The following is a 6978-nucleotide window of genomic DNA, read 5'->3' as shown; positions in this document are numbered from 1 at the left end:
TGGCTTCTTTTAAGATTTTCTCATTGTCATCGATTTTCAGCGATTTGATTATAATAGACCTCACGGTTGTTTTGTGTCTTTATGGGTGGGTGTTGAGATTCTTGGATCTTCAGTTGTCTAGCTTCTGTCAAGTATGAAAAACTGTGGGTCATTATTTTTCTGTTTTCCCCTCTCTTTCTGGAATTCAACTACAAGTGTGTTAGGGCACTCAGCATCCTCCCCTAGGTCTCTGTGCTTTTCTAGTGTTTGCAGTGTGCTTCCTTTTTTCACTCTTTCTTTCTTTTCAGAGATCTTCTACCAATACAGCTTTATGTATCTTCAAGTTTCCTGATCTCATCTTCTGTAATGTCTAATTTGCTATTAATCCCATTCACTCAAAACACATTTAGATGGTGTACTTTTCATCTCTAGAACTTCAATTTGTCAGTCTTACAGCTGTTTCTTTGAAGTAACATGCCTTTTAAGATTTTTCTCTGTTTTTAATTTTCAGTAGTTTAACTAAAATGTGCCTGAGTATGGTTTCTTTGTATTTACCCTATTCTTGTGTCACTTATAGGAAAATCTTGACCAGTAATATAGTTTCTACCCCATCCTCTCTCTTATCTCTTCTTTGGACTCCAGAAACATGTATTACACCTTTTCATTGTGTTGAATATAACAGTAGTGCTATTTTCTGTGTCCTCCCTTTTTTTTTTCCTGTGTTTCAATCTAGGTATTTTCTGTTGAACTACCTTCCAATTCCTTAATTCTCTCTTCTGCTCCATGTAACCTGCCTTTAGATCTATGCATGAATTCTTAATACTAGTTATTATATTTTTTATATTCTAGAATTCCACTTGATTCTATATATTTTTTATCCAAATTATGTCATGAAACTTTCCAGCTTTTTATCTATTTTATTATACAGAATAATCATATTCCTTTTAAAAGTGTGTCTTGATCAGCTACATGCAAGAGATGAAAGTGGATTACTGTCTAACTCCATACACAAAAGTAAACATGACATGGATCAAAGACCTAAATGTAAGACATGAAACCATAAAACTCTTAGAAGAAAACATATGCAAAAATCTCTTGAACATAAGCATGAGCAATTTTTTTTCCTGGACGCATCTCCTTAGGCAAGAGAAACAAAATAAAAAATGAACAAGTGGGGCTACATCAAACTAAAAAGATTTTGTACAGAAAAGGACACCATCAACAGAAGAAAAAGGCATCCTACAGTATGAGAGAATATATTTTTAAACAATTTATCTGACAAAGGGTTAACATCCAAAATAAATAAAGAACTCACGTGCCTCAACACCAAAAAAACAAATAACTTGATAAAAAATGAGTGGAGGACCTGAACAGACATTTCTCCCAAGAAGAAATACAGATGGCCAACAGGCACATGACAAGATGCTCCACATCACTAAACATCAGGGAAATGCAAATCAAAACCACAATAACACCTCATACCAGTTAGAATGGCCACTATCTAAAAGACAGAAAATAACAAGTGTTGGCAAAGATGTGGAGAAAAGGGAACCCTCCTATGCTGTTGGTGGGAATGTAAACTGTGGAAAGCAGTATGGAGATTCCTCAAAAAACTAAAAATAGAAATACCATTCAACCCAGTAATTCCACTTCTTGGAATTTACCTGAAGGACAAAAATCCCTGATTCAGAAAGATATATGCACTCGTAAGTTTATCAATGCATTATTTACAAAAGCCAAGTTATGGAAGCAACCTAAGTGTCCATCAACAGAGGAATGGATAAAGAAGATGTGGTATATATACACAATGGAATATTATTCAGCCATAAAAAAAGAAATCCTGCCATTTGCAACATATGCAACATGGATGCACCTAGAGGGTATTATACTAAGTGAAATAAGCCAGGTAGAGAAAGACAAATACCATATGATTTCACTTATTTGTGGAATAGAAAAACAAAACAAAACAAAATGAACAAAATAGCAGTAGATTTGTAGACAGTGAGAAGTGACTACTGGTAACCATGGGGAGGTGTTGCAGTGGGTGGGTGGGGAGGGGGTGAGGGGTGGGGATAAAAGGGCATAAAAAAATTCTCAATCATAATATAAGTTGGTCATGAGGATGGTAGTACAGCATGGAGAATATAGCCAATGATCCTGTAATATCTTCCTATGTTGACAGATAGTAACCACACCCTCACTAGTGATTTAATAATAAGGGTAACTGTTGAACCACTGTGTTGTATACTTGAAACTGATATAAGATTGTATATCAACAATACCTCAATAAGAAACAAAAATAAAACAAAATAAAATAATGTCTTGATGAAAATAGCCAAACCTGAGCATCAGAAGACCTTTTAGTCTACCTGATGCATGATCTCTGTGGTTCTGAGAAGCAAACACATAAAGTAACTTAAAACAATAAGGCTTGTGTGTGTGTGTGTGTGTGTGTGTGTGTGTGTGTGTTTATAAAGGTCACAATGGATGAGTGAGGACTTGCTGATGGATGAATGAGATCGGAAGGGTGATGTGTGCACATGAAAGGTTGATCAGTTCTGAGTAATGATTCAAAGGTTTTAGTACTAACCTTTATAACTGTGAAGATTTGTACACTTGATCTGAGCTCAGAACTGAGAAACAAACTATGTCTGAAAACTCCAATATCTGGATATCCTGTAAGGCTGTATTTTCTATGATCTACTTTCTCTTAAGTTTCAGGCATTAGTCCAGTTTCTTCACATACATGAGAATTAATTATTTTTTACTGTGAGGCAAACTCAAGTTTATAGAAAGGTCACAAATATAGTACAAACAGCCATTTTTTCTGCCTCATTCGAGAGTAAGCTGCCATCATCTCCCAAACACTTTGAAGTGTAATTCCTATGATCAAGGACTTCCTCCTAGATAACCACAGTGCTAACATCAAAATCAGGAAATCAACATGGATATCTTACTACCATCTAACCCACAGATTCCATTCAAGTTTCACCAGTGGTCCCAATAACATCCTTGTAGCAAAAGGATCCTGTACAGATCACATTACATTTGGTTCTCAGATATCTCTTGTCTCCTTCAATACGGAAAAGTTCTTCCATCTTTTCTTAACTTTAAAGACACTCTTGTAGATTACAGAGAGTTATTTTGTAGACTATCTGTTAATTTGGGTTTCCTCAATGCTTCTTCATTAGATTCAGGTTATGCAATGTGTGCAGGAATATCACAGAAGTGATGCTCGGCCTCTCGTTGCATCCTATCAGGCAGTGCATGACTTTAACTTGTCTCATTATTGTTGATGTTCACTTTGATCACTGATTAAGTCAATGTCTGCCAGGTTTCTCCACTGTGAAGCTACTCTTTTCCCTTTGTATTTAATAAATATGTTATAGGGAAGCACTTTGAGAATATGTAAATATCCCAATCCTCAACAAGCTTTCCATGTGTTCAATTATTTTTATCAGTATGGACTCATGGATTCCTATTTTATTCAATAAGTTATAATCTATTAATATCATTATTTACTTTGATGCTCAAATTATTCATATCCAACCAATGAAAGTCCCTTTCAGCTGCCTTCTGTATTCTTTTGACATGTCTCCATCGAGTACTTTTTAAAAGCAGCTTTACTGAGTATAATATACCATATACCATACAATCCACCCATTAAAGCATACAACTCAACAGTTTCTAGTATATTCACAAACGTGTGCCACCATCGCCATAGTCAATGTTAGAGCATTTTCATCATCTCAGAAGTAGGCCTTGAAACCTGTAGCTACCATCCTCCTCTCCTGCCAATCCCATTTCATCTGTAGGCAACCACTAATCTCCTTTTTGTCTCTATACATTTCCCCATTCTGGACTTTCATATGAATGAAATCATACAATGTGTGGGGTTTTTTTGTGACTGGCTTCTTTCACTTAGCACCGTGTTTACAAGGCTCATCCAAGGTGTGGCATCCATAATCGCTTCATTTTTTTTAATGGCTAAATACTAACATTGTATGGGCATACCACATTTTGTTTATCTGCTCATCATTTGATGGGCATTGGGTTGTCTCCTCCTTTTGACTATTATGAATATGTTGGTATAAACATTCCAGCACATGTTTTTGTGCAGACCTGTGTTTTCATTTCTTTTGGGTGCTACCAACAGAGATGCTGAGTCATATGGTAACTCTGTTTAATCATTTCTGAGCACTTCACTTTCTGGCATTAGATAGTTCAGGCTTATCTTCTTGTACTTTCCCTGCCCCAGACCTGTAATCACCCATTTCTCCAAGGAAGCCTGGTTCCTTCTAGTGGACAATGAGATTTGGAAATCAAGACTTGGATTTTATCTATGCTCATTGTTATTAAGATGTCACTGACCCCAGGCCCTCTTGGTGGATGAAGCTACGAAATACACGTGCCCTGACACACAATATAAACGCTGACATACACACATTTACATATACATTTATATTTATTTTGAAATACCAATACCTCCAATTCCAGTCCAACACCATAGGGTTCATTCTGGTTTTCTCCCTTTCTGTATTTATAACCAGTGAGAAACCTGGTTCATTTCCTCAATATATTTACTCACTGGATTAGTCCTACTGCGGATTAACCAATGTCCCAAGGCCACTGCTCCCCTACCCACATGCACAGCTCCTCAGCCCTCCTGAGCTCCCTACCGGCCTTGGCCTCGGGCCACCTGGATGTGTTTTCCCCGCACCACCCCGCACCCGTCTGGGTGCCTCGCCCCTCTAGGCTGGGCTCCACTTCTTGGTGCTTAGCCATGGCCCTTCAGATGGCTCTGGTGCCTACTCGCACCACCAGGGTGCCTCACCGAGCTGCCCCACGTGGGCCTCTTCTCTTCCTTGAGCTTTGACAGCCCACCCCAGGCTGCCCTGCGTGGATGCCCTCCTTCCTCGGCTAGAGCTCCGACACTCAGACCGGCCCACCTGTCTGCACAGATGAGCTTTGACTGACTCTGTCTCTGTCTCTCGCTTCCTCTTCCTGCTCCGGCTGACCCCCCATCATTGGAGATGGCCTCCTGTGCCAGGCCACTGCACTTCCCCCCGCCCTCCTCCCCCTCCCCGCGGCCACCTGCCTTGCTGAGGCCATCTAAAGCCTTCTGAACTGAGATGTTCTTGAAGGGAAGGGAACAGAATGGAAGAGAAAAAGAGAGAGGAGGGGAAGGGAAAGATTCCCTTGGCAGTATTTTGTTGGAAGGCAGACATGTGTCAGGCCATAGAGGCTCTGGCTGATGTTTTCTTCCACGGAGAACTGCATTTCCTTCGTGGCCAGAGTACAGGTAAATCATCTCGACACAGTGAGGCTGGTCCAGTTCTAGTTTGCCCTTATTCCTGGGTGTGGCCCTTTCCAAGGTCTCAACTGTCAGCCAGCTTGGAGCAAGGTGAGGAGTGAAGGGCAGCTGAGAGAGCCCTTAGGAATGTGACTGGGAAGGGCAGGAGAGGGCCAGGAAGGTGACATGGGCTTCAGGAGTGTAGCGTGGTGACAGACATGAGTGTGTGTGCTTTTGTGGACTAATGGGAAGGAGGCAGATCAAAGTCAAGTGGGAGGTGTGGGCGGCACTGGATGAATGGTTGGGGGCTGGTGGGTAGCAAGTGGGGATCCCTGAGCTGGGGAAGGTGGGCTTTGGACAGGAGGGTGTACCACCTCACAGGTGAGGAGGGGAAACCTCAGGCCCACTGGGTGTGCAGGACTGTGGGTGGGACACTGCCTCCATCTTGGTGTGGCCATGTTCCTGGAGTGGCTGGAGATAAGGTCACTGCAGAGAGGGGCATCCATGGTGGGGAGAGGAGGGAGAAGGCATGGGATACAGTGGGGGCTTGTGACACAGTGATGGGGGATTTAGGTCGAAGGGAGATCCAGGAGAAGAAGGGGCTGGGAAGGGGCCAGGGTTTGTTAAGTGCAAGGGGCCTCGGAGGTCCATCTCTTGGCCTAGGCAGGGAGCACCTGAGAACAGTGACTCTGCCCCTTCCCCTCTGACCCCGCGCCCCAGCCCAGAGCTGTGGAGGGGGACGTTCATTCTTTTCCAGGGCTGGGGGTGGAGAGCAGCTAGAGCATGAGCCCCAGACTTTCTGCCTCTTGGTGGGTGCGAGGAAGTGAGGGGCCCCTCCTCCCCTCCCTGGCTCAGGCCTTTGCCCCTGGGCCCTGGGGTCCCTCAGCAGGCCAGGGCCCAGGTGGAGCATAGGAGTGGGGGAAGGGAGGGGCTGGGGGCTCACTCTCCCCCTGCACCCTCTCCCCGTGAGGACAGGCAGGGGAACCAGCAGCCCAGGCTGGATTTGTCTCTCATTCTGCTCTTGGCTCTTTTGGTGGAAAAATGAAGTGCTCTCCTTGGTACAGCTGAGGAGGAGAGGGCGAGCATGGCTGGGAGGCTGTCCTGGCAGGGAAGCTGAGGGGCAGGCGGGGCCCGGCCAGCAGAGGCTGCCCCCCTCTCAGCCTGCTCTGCTTCTACGTGGCTCTCCAGGCACAGGGTGGAAGTCCTGCTGCCTGGGAGGAGGTAAGCACTGGCTTGGGTTCAACCTCAGGCCCATGGCACCCTCGCTCCCCAAGGATGTCTCCAAAACAGCCTCCATAAGGTGACTGAAGCCGACTTGGGGCCCCAGGAGGGCCTGCCAGCAGCTGCAGCAGGAGGGAGCTGAGGCAGGTGGGCAGGGCCTCCCCTGAGGAGAGGTGTGCGCTTTGAGCGGCTTTGCCTAAACTGTGTGCTCGGAGGAGATCCCCAGGCAGCAGCTGCCGGGCACTTCCTGAACACCTGAGTTCACAAGAAGCCTTTGTGTACATTATCCATGCCCACTTCATGACCACCCATGCAGGATTGGCCGTCCCTCATTTGATGGTGCTCTTTCCCCAGCCCTGAAAATGCTGGAAAACCTCCCTCCCCAGGGCTCGAGTGCCTCGAGCAGCTCTTGGTGGGCTGCCCACTCAGAGAGAGCTTTGTGGGAGTCCTCAAGGTGCTCCTGGCCATTGCCCTGCCTCAGCACA

General features: G+C 44.5%; 2 non-coding genes across 2 annotated transcripts; both read left to right on the top strand.

The window, feature by feature from the left end:
* The first annotated feature begins 2297 nt into the window (after positions 1 to 2297).
* On the top strand, positions 2298 to 2376 carry LOC118968513 (small nucleolar RNA U2-19). Its single transcript, XR_005056244.1, has one exon. It is a non-coding gene; the product is annotated as a small nucleolar RNA U2-19 (small nucleolar RNA).
* Positions 2377 to 2539: 163 nt separating this feature from the next.
* LOC118968518 (small nucleolar RNA U2-30) lies at positions 2540 to 2609 on the top strand. Its single transcript, XR_005056248.1, has one exon. It is a non-coding gene; the product is annotated as a small nucleolar RNA U2-30 (small nucleolar RNA).
* The last annotated feature ends 4369 nt before the right edge of the window (positions 2610 to 6978 follow it).

This window comes from Manis javanica, chromosome 4, assembly GCF_040802235.1.
Source record: "Manis javanica isolate MJ-LG chromosome 4, MJ_LKY, whole genome shotgun sequence".
Lineage (NCBI taxonomy): Eukaryota > Metazoa > Chordata > Mammalia > Pholidota > Manidae > Manis > Manis javanica.
The sequence above is the reverse complement of the archived record's forward strand: the minus strand, read 5'-3'. Positions and strand labels throughout refer to the sequence as shown.